This window comes from Dendrobates tinctorius, unplaced genomic scaffold (genome assembly GCF_039654945.1).
Source record: "Dendrobates tinctorius isolate UK_male_01 unplaced genomic scaffold, ASM3965494v1 ptg000449l, whole genome shotgun sequence".
Lineage (NCBI taxonomy): Eukaryota > Metazoa > Chordata > Amphibia > Anura > Dendrobatidae > Dendrobates > Dendrobates tinctorius.
In genome coordinates, this window is record NW_027362111.1 from 561,683 (window position 1) to 580,654 (window position 18,972).

Below are 18,972 nucleotides of genomic sequence, written 5' to 3' on the forward strand. Positions count from 1 at the left end.
TGTTATATGACATCACCGTGTATACTCTCTATAGATGATATATATGACATCATGGTGTATACTCTCTATAGATTATATATTTGACATCACGGTGTATACTCTCTATAGATGATAGATATGACATCACCGTGTATACTCTCTATAGATTATATATATGACATCACGATGTATACTCTCTATAGATGATATATATGACATCACCGTGTATACTCTCTATAGAAGATATATATGACATCATGGTGTATACTCTCTATAGATGATATATATGACATCACGGTGTATACTCTCTATAGATGATATATATGTCATCACGGTGTATACACTCTATAGATGATATATATGACATCATGGTGTGTACTCTCTATAAATGATATATATGACATCACGGTGTATACTCTCTATAGATGATGTATATGACATCACCGTGTGTACTCTCTTTAGATGATATATATGACATCACCGTGTGTACTCTCTATAGATGATATATATGACATCATGGTGTATACTCTCTATAGATGATATATATGACATCATGGTGTATACTTTCTATAGATGATATATATGACATCACGGTGTATACTCTCTATAGATGATATATATGACATCACGGTGTATACTCTCTATAGATGATATATATGACATCACGGTGTTTACTCTATATAGATGATATATATGACATCACCGTGTATACTCTCTATAGATTATATATATGACATCACGGTGTGTACTCTCTATAGATTATATATATGACATCACCGTGTATACTCTCTATAGATTATATATATGACATCATGGTGTATACTCTCTATAGATGATATATATGACATCACCGTGTATACTCTCTATAGATGATATATATGACATCAAGGTGTATACTCTCTATAGATTATATATATGACATCATGGTGTATACTCTCTATAGATGATATATATGACATCACCGTGTATACTCTCTATAGATGATATATATGACATCACCGTGTATACTCTCTATAGATTATATATATGACATCATGGTGTATACTCTCTATAGAAGATATATATGACATCACCGTGTATACTCTCTATAGATGATATATATGACATCAAGGTGTATACTCTCTATAGATGATATATATGACATCACGGTGTATACTCTCTATAGATGATATATATGACATCACGGTGTATACTCTCTATAGATTATATATATGACATCACCGTGTATACTCTCTATAGAAGATATATATGACATCACGGTGTATACTCTCTATAGATTATATATGACATCACCGTGTATACTCTCCATAGATGGTATATATGACATCACCGTGTATACTCTCTATAGGTGATATATATGACATCATGGTGTATACTCTCTATAGATGATATATATGACATCACCGTGTATACTCTCTATAGATTATATATATGACATCACCGTGTATACTCTCTATAGATGATATATATGACATCACCGTATATACTCTCTATAGATTATATATGACATCACCGTGTATACTCTCCATAGATGGTATATATGACATCACAGTGTATACTATCTATAGATGATATATATGACATCATGGTGTATACTCTCTATAGATGATATATATGACATCACCGTGTATACTCTCTATAGAAGATATACACTCAATGGCCACTTTATTAGGTACACCATGCTAGTAACGGTTTGGACCCCCTTTTGCCTTCAGAACTGCCTCAATTCTTCATGGCAGAGATTCAACAAGGTGCTGGAAGCATTCCTCAGAGATTTTGGACCATATTGACATGATGGCATCACACAGTTGGCGCAGATTTGTCGGCTGCACATCCCTGATGCGAATCTCCCGTTCCACCACATCCCAAAGATGCTCTATTGGATTGAGATCTGGTGACTGAGGAGGCCATTTGAGTACAGTGAACTCATTGTCATGTTCAAGAAACCAATCTGAGATGATTCGAGCTTTATGACATGGCGCATTATCCTGCTGAAAGTAGCCATCAGATGTTGGGTACATTGTGGTCATAAAGGGATGGACATGGTCAGCAACAATACTCAGGTAGGCTGTGGCGTTGCAACGATGCTCAATTGGTACCAAGGGGCCCAAAGAGTGCCCAGAAAAAATTCCCCACACCATGACACCACCACCACCAGCCTGAACCGTTGATACAAGGCAGGATGGATCCATGCTTTCATGTTGTTTACGCCAAATTCTGACCCTACCATCCGAATGTCGCAGCAGAAATCGAGACTCATCAGACCAGGCAACGTTTTTCCAATCTTCTACTGTCCAATTTCGATGAGCTTGTGCAAATTGTAGCCTCAGTTTCCTGTTCTTAGCTGAGAGGAGTGGTACCCAGTGTGGTCTTCTGCTGCTGTAGCCCATCTGCCTCAAAGTTCGACGCACTGTGCGTTCAGAGATGCTCTTCTGCCTACCTTGGTTGTAACGGGTGGCAATTTGAGTCACTGTTGCCTTTCTATCAGCTCGAACCAGTCTGCCCATTCTCCTCTGACCTCTGGCATCAACATGGCATTTCCGGCCACAGAACTGCCGCTCACTGGATTTTTTTTCTTTTTCGGACCATTCTCTGTAAACCCTAGAGATGGTTGTGCGTGAAAATCCCAGTAGATCAGCAGTTTCTGAAATTCTCAGACCAGCCCTTCTGGCACCAACAATCATGCCACGTTCAAAGGCACTCAAATCACCTTTCTTCCCCATACTGATGCTCGGTTTGAACTGCAGGAGATTGTCTTGACCATGTCTACATGCCTAAATGCACTGAGTTGCCGCCATGTGATTGGCTGATTAGAAATTAAGTCTTAACACACAGTTGGACAGGTGTACCTAATAAAGTGGCCAGTGAGTGTATATGACATCACGGTGTATACTCTCTATAGATGATATATATGACATCACGGTGTATACTCTGCATAGATGATATATATGACATCACCGTGTATACTATCTATAGATGATATATATGACATCACCGTGTATACTCTCCATAGATGATATATATGACATCACGGTGTATACTCTCTATAGATGATATATATGACATCACGGTGTATACTCTGCATAGATGATATATATGACATCATGGTGTATACTCTCTATAGATGATATATATGACATCACGGTGTATACTCTCCATAGATGGTATATATGACATCACCGTGTATACTATCTATAGATGATATATATGACATCATGGTGTATACTCTCTATAGATGATATATATGACATCACCGTGTATACTCTCCATAGATGATATATATGACATCACCGTGTATACTATCTATAGATAATATATATGACATCACCATGTATACTCTCTATAGATGATATATATGACATCACGGTGTATACTCTCTATAGATGATATATATGACATCACGGTGTATACTCTCTATAGATGATATATATGACATCAACATGTATACTCTCTATAGATGATATATATGACATCACCGTGTATACTCTCCATAGATGATATATATGACATCACGGTGTATACTCTCCATAGATGGTATATATGACATCACCGTGTATACTATCTATAGATGATATATATGACATCATGGTGTATACTCTCTATAGATGATATATATGACATCACCGTGTATACTCTCTATAGAAGATATATATGACATCACCGTGTATACTATCTATAGATGATATATATGACATCACCATGTATACTCTCTATAGATGATATATATGACATCACGGTGTATACTCTCTATAGATGATATATATGACATCAACATGTATACTCTCTATAGATGATATATATGACATCACCGTGTATACTCTCTATAGATGATATATATGACATCACCATGTATACTCTCTATAGATTACATATATGACATCACCGTGTATACTCTCTATAGATGATATATATGACATCACGGTGTATACTCTCTATAGAAGATATATATGACATCACCGTGTATACTCTCTATAGATGACATATATGACATCACCGTGTATACTCTCTATAGATGATATATATGACATCACGGTGTATACTCTCTATAGAAGATATATATGACATCACCATGTATACTCTCTATAGATGATATATATGACATCACGGTGTATACTCTCTATAGATGATATATATGACATCACCATGTATACTCTCTATAGATGACATATATGACATCACCGTGTATACTCTCTATAGATGATATATATGACATCACGGTGTATACTCTCTATAGAAGATATATATGACATCACCATGTATACTCTCTATAGATGATATATATGACATCACGGTGTATACTCTCTATAGATGATATATATGACATCACCATGTATACTCTCTATAGATGACATATATGACATCACCGTGTATACTCTCTATAGAAGATATATATGACATCACCGTGTATACTATCTATAGATGATATATATGACATCACCATGTATACTCTCTATAGATGATATATATGACATCACGGTGTATACTCTCTATAGATGATATATATGACATCAACATGTATACTCTCTATAGATGATATATATGACATCACCGTGTATACTCTCTATAGATGATATATATGACATCACGGTGTATACTCTCTATAGATGATATATATGACATCACCGTGTATACTCTCTATAGATGATATATATGACATCACGGTGTATACTCTCTATAGATGATATATATGACATCACGGTGTATACTCTCTATAGATTATATATATATGACATCACGGTGTATACTCTCTATAGATGATATATATGACATCACCATGTATACTCTCTATAGATGATATATATGACATCACGGTATATACTCTCTATAGATGATATATATGACATCACGGTGTATACTCTCTATAGATGATATATGACATCACTGTGTATACTCTCTATAGATGATATATGACATCACCGTGTATACTCTCTATAGATGATATATATGACATCATGGTGTATACTCTCTATAGATTATATATATGACATCATGGTGTATACTCTCTATAGATGATATATGACATCACCGTGTATACTCTCTATAGATGATATATATGACATCACCGTGTATACTCTCTATAGATGATATATGACATCACCGTGTATACTCTCTATAGATGATATATATGATATCACTGTGTGTACTCTCTATAGATGATATATGACATCACCGTGTATACTCTCTATAGATGATATATATGACATCACGGTGTATACTCTCTATAGATGATATATGACATCACCGTGTATACTCTCTATAGATGATATATATGACATCATGGTGTATACTCTCTATAGATTATATATATGACATCACGATGTATACTCTCTATAGATGATATATATGACATCACGGTGTATACTCTCTATAGATTATATATGACATCACCGTGTATACTCTCCATAGATGATATATATGACATCACAGTGTATACTATCTATAGATGATATATATGACATCATGGTGTATACTCTCTATAGATGATATATATGACATCACCGTGTATACTCTCTATAGAAGATATACACTCAATGGCCACTTTATTAGGTACACCATGCTAGTAAGGGGTTGGACCCCCTTTTGCCTTCAGAACTGCCTCAATTCTTCGTGGCAGAGATTCAACAAGGTGCTGGAAGCATTCCTCAGAGATTTTGGACCATATTGACATGATGGCATCACACAGTTGGCGCAGATTTGTCGGCTGCACATCCCTGATGCGAATCTCCCGTTCCACCACATCCCAAAGATGCTCTATTGGATTGAGATCTGGTGACTGAGGAGGCCATTTGAGTACAGTGAACTCATTGTCATGGTCAAGAAACCAATCTGAGATGATTCGAGCTTTATGACATGGCGCATTATCCTGCTGAAAGTAGCCATCAGATGTTGGGTACATTGTGGTCATAAAGGGATGGACATGGTCAGCAACAATACTCAGGTAGGCTGTGGCGTTGCAACGATGCTCAATTGGTACCAAGGGGCCCAAAGAGTGCCCAGAAAAAATTCCCCACACCATGACACCACCACCACCAGCCTGAACCGTTGATACAAGGCAGGATGGATCCATGCTTTCATGTTGTTTACGCCAAATTCTGACCCTACCATCCGAATGTCGCAGCAGAAATCGAGACTCATCAGACCAGGCAACGTTTTTCCAATCTTCTTCTGTCCAATTTCGATGAGCTTGTGCAAATTGTAGCCTCAGTTTCCTGTTCTTAGCTGAGAGGAGTGGTACCCAGTGTGGTCTTCTGCTGCTGTAGCCCATCTGCCTCAAAGTTCGACGCACTGTGCGTTCAGAGATGCTCTTCTGCCTACCTTGGTTGTAACGGGTGGCAATTTGAGTCACTGTTGCCTTTCTATCAGCTCGAACCAGTCTGCCCATTCTCCTCTGACCTCTGGCATCAACATGGCATTTCCGGCCACAGAACTGCCGCTCACTGGATTTTTTTTCTTTTTCGGAACATTCTCTGTAAACCCTAGAGATGGTTGTGCGTGAAAATCCCAGTAGATCAGCAGTTTCTGAAATACTCAGACCAGCCCTTCTGGCACCAACAATCATGCCACGTTCAAAGGCACTCAAATCACCTTTCTTCCCCATACTGATGCTCGGTTTGAACTGCAGGAGATTGTCTTGACCATGTCTACATGCCTAAATGCACTGAGTTGCCGCCATGTGATTGGCTGATTAGAAATTAAGTCTTAACACACAGTTGGACAGGTGTACCTAATAAAGTGGCCAGTGAGTGTATATGACATCACGGTGTATACTCTCTATAGATGATATATATGACATCACCGTGTATACTCTGCATAGATGATATATATGACATCACCGTGTATACTATCTATAGATGATATATATGACATCATGGTGTATACTCTCTATAGATGATATATATGACATCACCGTGTATACTCTCCATAGATGGTATATATGACATCACCGTGTATACTATCTATAGATGATATATATGACATCATGGTGTATACTCTCTATAGATGATATATATGACATCACGGTGTATACTCTCCATAGATGATATATATGACATCACCGTGTATACTATCTATAGATAATATATATGACATCATGGTGTATACTCTCCATAGATGATATATATGACATCACCGTGTATACTATCTATAGATGATATATATGACATCATGGTGTATACTCTCTATAGATGATATATATGACATCACCGTGTATACTCTCCATAGATGATATATATGACATCACCGTGTATACTATCTATAGATAATATATATGACATCATGGTGTATACTCTCTATAGATGATATATATGACATCACGGTGTATACTCTCTATAGATCATAAATATGACATCACCGTGTATACTATCTATAGATGATATATATGACATCACGGTGTATACTCTCTATAGATGATATATATGACATCAACATGTATACTCTCTATAGATGATATATATGACATCACCGTGTATACTCTCTATAGATGATATATATGACATCACGGTGTATACTCTCTATAGATGATATATATGACATCACGGTGTATACTCTCTATAGATGACATATATGACATCACGGTGTATACTCTCTATAGATCATAAATATGACATCACCGTGTATACTATCTATAGATGATATATATGACATCACGGTGTATACTCTCTATAGATGATATATATGACATCAACATGTATACTCTCTATAGATGATATATATGACATCACCGTGTATACTCTCTATAGATGATATATATGACATCACGGTGTATACTCTCTATAGATGATATATATGACATCACGGTGTATACTCTCTATAGATGATATATATGACATCACGGTGTATACTCTCTATAGATGATATATATGACATCACGGTGTATACTCTCTATAGATTATATATATATGACATCACGGTGTATACTCTCTATAGATGATATATATGACATCACCATGTATACTCTCTATAGATGATATATATGACATCACGGTGTATACTCTCTATAGATGATATATATGACATCACGGTGTATACTCTCTATAGATGATATATGACATCACTGTGTATACTCTCTATAGATGATATATGACATCACCGTGTATACTCTCTATAGATGATATATATGACATCATGGTGTATACTCTCTATAGATTATATATATGACATCATGGTGTATACTCTCTATAGATGATATATGACATCACCGTGTATACTCTCTATAGATGATATATATGACATCACCGTGTATACTCTCTATAGATGATATATGACATCACCGTGTATACTCTCTATAGATGATATATATGACATCACGGTGTGTACTCTCTATAGATGATATATATGACATCACGGTGTATACTCTCTATAGATGATATATGACATCACCGTGTATACTCTCTATAGATGATATATATGACATCATGGTGTATACTCTCTATAGATGATATATATGACATCACGGTGTATACTCTCTATAGATGATATATATGACATCACGGTGTACTCTCTATAGAAGATATATATGACATCACGGTGTATATTCTCTATAGATGATATATATGACATCACGGTGTATACTCTCTATAGATGATATATATGACATCACGGTGTACTCTCTATAGAAGATATATATGACATCACGGTGTATACTCTCTATAGATGATATATATGACATCACGGTGTATACTCTCTATAGATGATATATATGACATCACGGTGTACTCTCTATAGAAGATATATATGACATCACGGTGTATACTCTCTATAGATGATATATATGACATCACGGTGTATACTCTCTTTAGATGATATATATGACATCAAGGTGTATACTCTCTATAGATGATATATATGACATCACGGTGTACTCTCTATAGAAGATATATATGACATCACGGTGTATACTCTCTATAGATGATATATATGACATCACGGTGTATACTCTCTATAGAAGATATATATGACATCACGGTGTATACTGTCTATAGATTATATATATGACATCACCGTGTATACTCTCTATAGATGATATATATGACATCACGGTGTATACTCTCAAGGTTCAAGATTCAAAGATTCAAAGAAGCTTTATTGGCAGGACTAAATACACATTAGTTTTGCCAAAGCAGGTGTACAGAAGGGAATAGGGATAGGGACTGTAGGGATGTTGGGAAGGGGCTGTAGGAAAGGTGGATGGGGCAGATCCAGGTTGGGGCTATAGAAGTCTATGGCATAAGGAAGGTGGATGGGGGATTGGGGCATATCCAGGGTGGGGGCCATAGAAGTCCATGGCATATCAGAGTTCTCTTTCTCGCAGTCTATGGCATTCGTTCACATATTGCGCTGCTATCTCCACTGCTCTCTCTTCTTCCCCCATCAGGATGTATGTTTTCTCTTCCTCCTTCATGGTGGTGAAATCCGGGAAGAGATGTGAGAGTCTCCTGAAGTGAGTGTCCCTCACTGCTGAGTACTTGGAGCAGTGTAGCAGGAAGTGGGTCTCATCCTCCAGGGCCTCCTGGTCACAGTGTTGGCACAGTCTTTCCTCCCTGGGCTTGTAGCTCTGCCTGTGTCGGCCGGATTCGATGGCCAGACTGTGGGCACTGAGTCTATACCGGCTCAGGATCTTGCGGTCTTTGGGGTCCTGGAGTTTCTCCAGGTATGGAGCCAGTCTGTAGTCTCTCTGTAGACTCTGGTACATGGTCAGTTTCTGTGAGCTGATGATGTCGTTCTTCCAGTCACTTACGTACCTCTCCTGGCCTTCGTCTACCATCTTCCTGATTCCGGCTTTTGTCAGGTTGTTGTGATTGGTTTTCTGGTCAGGTTGGGTTTGGGTGAGCTGTTCCGAGGGTCCTGGTTTTTCTGTTTCCCCTACATGTGTCAGGGCTTTATGGTGATGGGAGCTTGGATTGCTCCTACGTAGGTGAGCCCGGAATGACAGTGCCCTCTTTAGAACTGTTAGGTGTAGAGGGAATCTGCCCAGCTCGGCCCGGCAAGCACTGTTGGAGGTGCTCCGATGGACTTGGAGAAGGTGCTTGCAGAATTCCAGGTGGAATATTTCTGTTGGGCTTGAATCCCACCTTGACCAGTCTGGGTAGGTGTGAGGACCCCAGACTTCGCTGCCATACAGGAGGATTGGGGCGATGATAGAATCGAAGATTTTTAACCAGACCCTCACTGGTGGCTTTAGATGGTAGAGTTTCCTTCGGATGGCATAGAAGGTTTTGCATGCCTTGTCTTTCAGGGTCTCTATGGCTTGTTTGAAGCTCCCTGATCGGTGAATCTCTAGGCCCAGATAGGTATATTTGTCCGTTCCTGTAAGGGCGCAGTTGTTGAGGATAAATGAAGGGTGCTGGTCTGATTTTCTCTCTCTCTTCTGGAACACCATGATGTTGGTTTTCTTTAGGTTGACCGGTAGAGCCCAGGTGGAGCTGAATTTCTCTAAGATTTTCAGGTTGTCTTGGAGGCCTTTCTCGGTTGGTGACAGAAGCAGCAAGTCATCTGCATACAGCAGGAATTTCACCTGCACGTCGTGGAGGGTGAGACCTGGTGCTGTGGAAGATTCCAGAGCGGTAGGCAGCTCATTGATGTAAATGTTGAAGAGCGTTGGGCTTAGGCTGCAGCCTTGTCTGACTCCCCGGCTCTGCTGGAAATAAGCCGTTCTTCTGCCGTTCACACTCACACTGCAGAGGTTCTCGGTGTAGGAGCTTTTGATAACATCATAGGTCTTTCCTCCTATTCCGCTCTCCAGCAGTTTCAGGAATAAGCCTGGGTGCCACACCGAATCAAAGGCCTTTTTAAAGTCCACGAAACAGGCGTATATCTTCCCGTTCTTTGTATTGTGGACGTGGCTCTGAATGAGGCTGTGCAGGGTGTAGATGTGGTCAGTAGTGCGGTGGTTTGGCATGAAGCCTGCTTGGCTCTTGCTGAGGACGTTGCGCTCGGTGAGGAAACTGAGGATCCTCTTGTTCAGGATGCTGTTGAACAGTTTTCCCAGGTTGCTGCTGACACATATTCCTCTGTAGTTGGCTGGGTCATACCTGTCCCCATTCTTGTGGATGGGTGTGATGAGGCCTTGATTCCAGGTAGGAGGGAAGTAGCCGGCACTTAGCACAATATTGAAGAGTTTAACCATTGCGGCCTGTATTTCTGGTATACTCTCTATAGAAGATATATATGACATCACCGTGTATACTCTCTATAGATTTTATATATGACATCATGGTGTGTACTCTCTGTAGATGATATATATGACATCACCGTGTATACTCTCTATAGATGATATATTTGACATCATGGTGTATACTCTCTATAGATTATATATATGACATCATGGTGTATACTCTTTATAGAAGATATATATGACATCATGGTGTATACTATCTATAGATGATATATATGACATTGTGGTGTATACTCTCTATAGATGATATATATGACATCATGGTGTATACTCTCTATAGATGATATATATGACATCACGGTGTATACTCTCTATAGATGATATATATGACATCATGGTGTATACTATCTATAGATGATATATATGACATCACCGTGTATACTCTCTATAGATGATATATATGACATCACCGTGTATACTCTCTATAGATGATATATATGACATCATGGTGTATACTCTTTATAGAAGATATATATGACATCATGGTGTATACTATCTATAGATGATATATATGACATTATGGTGTATACTCTCTATAGATGATATATTTGACATCACGGTGTATACTCTCTATAGATGATATATATGACATCACCGTGTATACTCTCTATAGATGATATATATGACATCATGGTGTATACTCTTTATAGAAGATATATATGACATCATGGTGTATACTCTCTATAGATGAAATATATGACATCACGGTGTATACTCTCTATAGATGATATATTTGACATCACGGTGTATACTCTCTATAGATGATATATATGACATCATGGTGTATACTCTCTATAGATTATATATATGACATCATGGTGTATACTCTCTATAGAAGATATATATGACATCATGGTGTATACTATCTATAGATGATATATATGACATGACGGTGTATACTCTCTATAGATTATATATATGACATCATGGTGTATACTCTTTATAGAAGATATATATGACATAACCGTGTATACTCTCTATAGATTATATATATGACATTATGGTGTATACTCTCTATAGATGATATATATGACATCACCGTGTATACTCTCTATAGATGATATATATGACATCACCGTGTATACTCTCTATAGATTATATATATGACATCATGGTGTATACTCTTTATTGAAGATATATATGACATCACCGTGTATACTCTCTATAGATTATATATATGACATTATGGTGTATACTCTCTATAGATGATATATATGACATCACCGTGTATACTCTCTATAGATGATATATATGACATCACGGTGTATACTCTCTATAGATTATATATATGACATCATGGTGTATACTCTCTATAGATGATATATATGACATCACCGTGTATACTCTCCATAGATGATATATATGACATCACCGTGTATACTCTCTATAAATGATATATATGACATCATGGTGTATACTCTCTATAGATGATATATATGACATCACCGTGTATACTCTCTATAGAAGATATATATGACATCACCGTGTATACTCTCTATAAATGATATATATGACATTATGGTGTATACTCTCTATAGATGATATATATGACATCACCGTGTATACTCTCTATAGATGATATATATGACATCACCGTGTATACTCTCTATAGATTATATATATGACATCATGGTGTATACTCTTTATTGAAGATATATATGACATCACCGTGTATACTCTCTATAGATTATATATATGACATTATGGTGTATACTCTCTATAGATGATATATATGACATCACCGTGTATACTCTCTATAAATGATATATATGACATTATGGTGTATACTCTCTATAGATGATATATATGACATCACCGTGTATACTCTCTATAGAAGATATATATGACATCACCGTGTATACTCTCTATAAATGATATATATGACATTATGGTGTATACTCTCTATAGATGATATATATGACATCACCGTGTATACTCTCTATAGATGATATATATGACATCACCGTGTATACTCTCTATAGATTATATATATGACATTATGGTGTATACTCTCTATAGATGATATATATGACATCACCGTGTATACTCTCTATAGATGATATATATGACATCACGGTGTATACTCTCTATAGATTATATATATGACATTATGGTATATACTCTCTATAGATGATATATATGACATCACCGTGTATACTCTCCATAGATGATATATATGACATCACCGTGTATACTCTCTATAGATGATATATATGACATCATGGTGTATACTCTTTATAGAAGATATATATGACATCACCGTGTATACTCTCTATAGATGATATATATGACATCACGGTGTATACTCTCTATAGATTATATATATGACATTATGGTGTATACTCTCTATAGATGATATATATGACATCACCGTGTATACTCTCTATAGATGATATATATGACATCACGGTGTATACTCTCTATAGATTATATATATGACATCATGGTGTATACTCTTTATAGAAGATATATATGACATCACCGTGTATACTCTCTATAGATTATATATATGACATTATGGTGTATACTCTCTATAGATGATATATATGACATCACCGTGTATACTCTCCATAGATGATATATATGACATCACGGTGTATACTCTCTATAGATTATATATATGACATCATGGTGTATACTCTTTATAGAAGATATATATGACATCACCGTGTATACTCTCTATAGATTATATATATGACATTATGGTGTATACTCTCTATAGATGATATATATGACATCACCGTGTATACTCTCTATAGATGATATATATGACATCACCATGTATACTCTCTATAGATGATATATATGACATCACCGTGTATACTCTCTATAGATGATATATATGACATCACCGTGTATACTCTCTATAGATTATATATATGACATTATGGTGTATACTCTCTATAGATGATATATTTGACATCACGGTGTATACTCTCTATAGATGATATATATGACATCACGGTGTATACTCTCTATAGATTATATATATGACATCATGGTGTATACTCTTTATAGAAGATATATATGACATCATGGTGTATACTATCTATAGATGATATATATGACATCACGGTGTATACTCTCTATAGATTATATATATGACATCATGGTGTATACTCTCTATAGAAGATATATATGACATCACCGTGTATACTCTCTATAGATTATATATATGACATCACGGTGTATACTCTTTATAGAAGATATATATGACATCATGGTGTATACTCTCTATAGATTATATATATGACATCATGGTGTATACTCTCTATAGAAGATATATATGAAATCACCGTGTATACTCTCTATAGATGATATATATGACATCACCGTGTATATTCTCTATAGATTATATATATGACATCACCGTGTATATTCTCTATAGATTATATATATGACATCACCGTGTATACTCTCTATAGATGATATATATGACATCAAGGTGTGTACTTTCTATAGATGATATATATGACATCACGGTGTATACTCTCTATACATGATATATATGACATCACCGTGTATACTCTCTATAGATGATATATATGACATCATGGTGTATACTCTCTATAGATGATATATATGACATCACCGTGTATACTCTCTATACATGATATATATGACATCACCGTGTATACTCTCTATAGATGATATATATGACATCACCGTGTATAGTCTCTATAGATGATATATATGACATCACCGTGTATACTCTCTATAGATGATATATATGACATCACCGTGTATACTCTCTATAGATGATATATATGACATCACCGTGTATACTCTCTATAGATGATATATATTGCATCACATTATATTCTCTCTATAGATGATATATATGACATCACCGTGTATACTCTCTATAGATGATATATATGACATCACCGTGTATACTCTCTATAGATGATATATATGACATCACCGTGTATACTCTCTATAGATGATATATATTGCATCACATTATATTCTCTCTATAGATGATATATATGACATCACCGTGTATACTCTCTATAGATTATATATATGACATCACCGTGTATACTCTCTATAGATGATATATATGACATCACCGTGTATACTCTCTATAGATGATATATATTGCATCACATTATATTCTCTCTATAGATGATATATATGACATCACCGTGTATACTCTCTATAGATTATATATATGACATCAAGGTGCACACTTTCTATAGATGATATATATATGACATCATGGTGTATACTTGTCAGGAAAATATTAGTTATTTCCTAAGTAACCGAAGTACCCATCCCGGGCTGCCTGTTGCCTCTCCTTTAGTGTTGAGCTTTCCGATACCGCAAGTATCGGGTATCGGCCGATACTTGCTGTATCGGAATTCCGATACCGACTTCCGATATTTTTTCAATATCGGAAGTCGGCATCGGAATCGGAAGTTCAAAATGATTGACAGCCTGACGTCATCATGATGCGCCGTCATTTCGGGCCTTCCGGGGGTCTCTGCCGGCCTGCCGGGGGGCTGTGTGGACTGCCCGGGGTCTGTACCGGCCTGCCGGGGGGCTGTGCCGGCCTGCCGGTGGTCTGTGCACCCTGTGGGGGTCTGTACCGGCCTGCCGGGGGGCTGTGCCGGCCTGCCGGTGGTCTGTGCACCCTGTGGGGGTCTGTACCGGCCTGCCGGGGGGCTGTGCCGGCCTGCCGGGGGGCTGTGCTGATGTCCGGGGGTCTGTGCAAGCATCGTCCGATGGGACTACAAGTCCCATCTGGCGATGCCTGCTACCATGACAGTGATTGACACATTAGCCAATGATGGGACAGTAGTAGTCCCATCATCCGGCTAATGTGTTAAATGTAAAAAAAAAAAAAAAAAAAAAAAAATACTTCATACATACTACATGCTACATACATACTACATACATACCACATACATACCACATATATACTACATACATACTACATACATAACACATACATACTACATACATACTACATACATGCTACATATATACTACATGCATGCTACATACATACTACATGCTACATACATACTACATATATACTACATGCATGCTACATACATACTGCATGCTACATGCATGCTACATACATACTACATACATACTACATGCTACATACATACCACATATATACTACATACATACTACATACAATACATTCATGCAAGAATCCAATGACGTAAGGTAGGTATCCTTCCGCACTGTATTCCTCCGCCACTTAAAAAAAAAAAAGTCCCTAGTCTCACTTTATGCCATTGCTGCGTGGGAAATTCCCACACAGCAATGGCATAAAGTGAGACTAGGGACTTTTTTTTTTAAGTGGCGGAGGAATACAGTGCGGAAGGATATCTACCTTCCGTCATTGGATTCTTGCAGCCCGTAGAGAACGGCAGCATCAGCTGATGCTGCAGTTCTCTACCCAAGATCGTCGTGGGACACACTCGTGGACTGCTTCGGATCGTGGGTGAGTATTTTTGTGGTTTGTTATGTTAATATTTATTCCGTAAAAGACAATGGCTTCGGGGAACAATGTGACAAGTATTGGTAAGTATGTTACTCTATGTTATATGTACTGTATGTCTATGTATGTATTGTATGAATGTATTGTATGTATGTAGTATATATGTGGTATGTATGTAGCATGTAGTATGTATGTAGTATGTATGTAGCATGCATGTAGCATGTAGTATGTATGTAGCATGCATGTAGTATATATGTAGTATGTATGTAGCATGTAGTATGTATGTAGCATGCATGTAGTATATATGTAGTATGTATGTAGCATGTAGTATGTATGTAGTATGTATGTAGTATGTATGTGGTATGTATGTAGCATGTAGCATGCATGTAGTATGTATGTAGTATATATGTGGTATGTATGTAGCATGTAGTTTGTATGTAGCATGCAGTATGTATGTAGCATGCATGTAGTATATATGTAGTATGTATGTAGCATATATGTAGTATGTATGTAGCATGTAGTATGTATGTAGCATGCAGTATGTATGTAGCATGCATATAGTATATATGTAGTATGTATGTAGCATATATGTAGTATGTATGTAGCATGTAGTATGTATGTAGCATGCAGTATGTATGTAGCATGCATATAGTATATATGTAGTATGTATGTAGCATGCATGTAGTATATATGTAGTATGTATGTTGCATGTAGTATATATGTAGTATGAATGTAGCATGTATGTAGTATGTAGTATGAATGTAGCATGTATGTAGTATCATTGTTGTATGTATGTAGCATGTAATTTTTTTTTTTTTTTTTTACATTCAACACATTAGCCGGATGATGGGACTACTACTGTCCCATCATTGGCTAATGTGTCAATCATTGTCATGGTAGCAGGCATCGCCCGATGGGACTTGCAGTCCCATCGGACGATGCCTGCACAGACCCCCGAAGCCTGCACAGCCCCCCGGCAGGCCGGCACAGCCCCCCGGATCCTGCACAGCCCCCCGGCAGGCCGGCACAGCCCCCCGGCAGGCCGGCACAGCCCCCCGGAGCCTGCACATCCCCCCGGCAGGCCGGCACAGACCACCGGAGCCTGCACAGACCCCCTGGCAGGCCGGCACAGCCCCCCGAAAGGCCCGTACAGACCCCAGAGAGGCTGTACAAGGGAAAAACAGGATTTTTCTTATTCCGATACCGGAAGTCCCATAGACTTGAATGGGACTTCCGGTATCGGAATCGGCGATACCGATACTTTTTTTAAGATCGGCCGATCCATTCCGATCCGATACTTTGAAGTATCGGACGGTATCGCTCAACTCTACTCTCCTTGGTTTGTGAAAGACATGCTTCACTAGCAATCTCCCCTCGCAGCTGAATCCCCCTCTCTCTACCTCTGTTAAACCCTCTCCACTCCGCCTTGTCTTCAGCAGATTGTCACTTCAACTGCATCTGGCCAGGTAAGTGTGGTTTCTTCCTCCAAGATTCCCTTTGTCTATTCCAGGTCGAATTTATTAATACACAATAATCCTAGAGACAGGAAAAATATATTTCCAGATTCAGGGGAATTCGGGCTACACACAACAGCGTTCTGCAGACGGTGCGGCCATCAGAGACCGGGAAAACAGTTTCTGCCCCCCAGTAACATGCAGGCATGACATATTTGGTCTCAAAATAATGGTCACATCACAGGGGAAAAGGTAATGCCCTGTCATCACCCCGTGAGGCCCCCAGCCTAAGATGTGGAAAGATAGGAGTTTTAATAACTTTTCAAAAGGGATGTACGTCCTCTAACACAGCCCACCAAGTGATGTTAGCAAGGAAGGAGTCCCTAGGTTTGTGGGCAAAGCATAAAGCTGAGACGCTCACTTGGGGAGGTGTCAGATGCCAGGAGAGCCAGCCAAGATGCTGTTCTCAAGAACCTTTTTCCTTGGGAAGGTTCTCCTCCCCTTTATCGACACGTCATATCTGTGATTGAGATATAGTAAGTTTCTTATTTTAATCCCTTTTATTTCTCTCTGTACATGCTGTATCTTGTCTCCTTTTGTAATATTTTTTGCATTTTTGTAAACACTGCCTATATTTTCTGGAGTAAACTTATAAATTTTATTAGTTCTGAGACCATACGGTGTGTGTAGCAGTTACCCCCTACCCTTCTCTTCGTTTTTCTGTCCTATCTTTTATTTAGCAACTATGGCTGCGAGGGGAGAACCCTGGTACACTCAGCAGAAAAAGGACATTTTTGCTGGAATATGCACGTACCAAGGCATTGACCCCCCAGGACAAAACCAAGGACCAAATGGTCATGGAACTGGTGTGACTTGAAGCCGATCAAGACCATTCCCAGAGCTCA

The 18,972-nt window shown here is 37.9% G+C and overlaps 1 protein-coding gene across 1 annotated transcript in view; it reads left to right on the forward strand.

The window, feature by feature from the left end:
- Nucleotides 1-18,972, forward strand: part of LOC141077406 (uncharacterized) — a 93,608-nt gene that overhangs the window by 38,070 nt on the left and 36,566 nt on the right. The gene's annotated exons all lie outside the window — the stretch shown is intronic.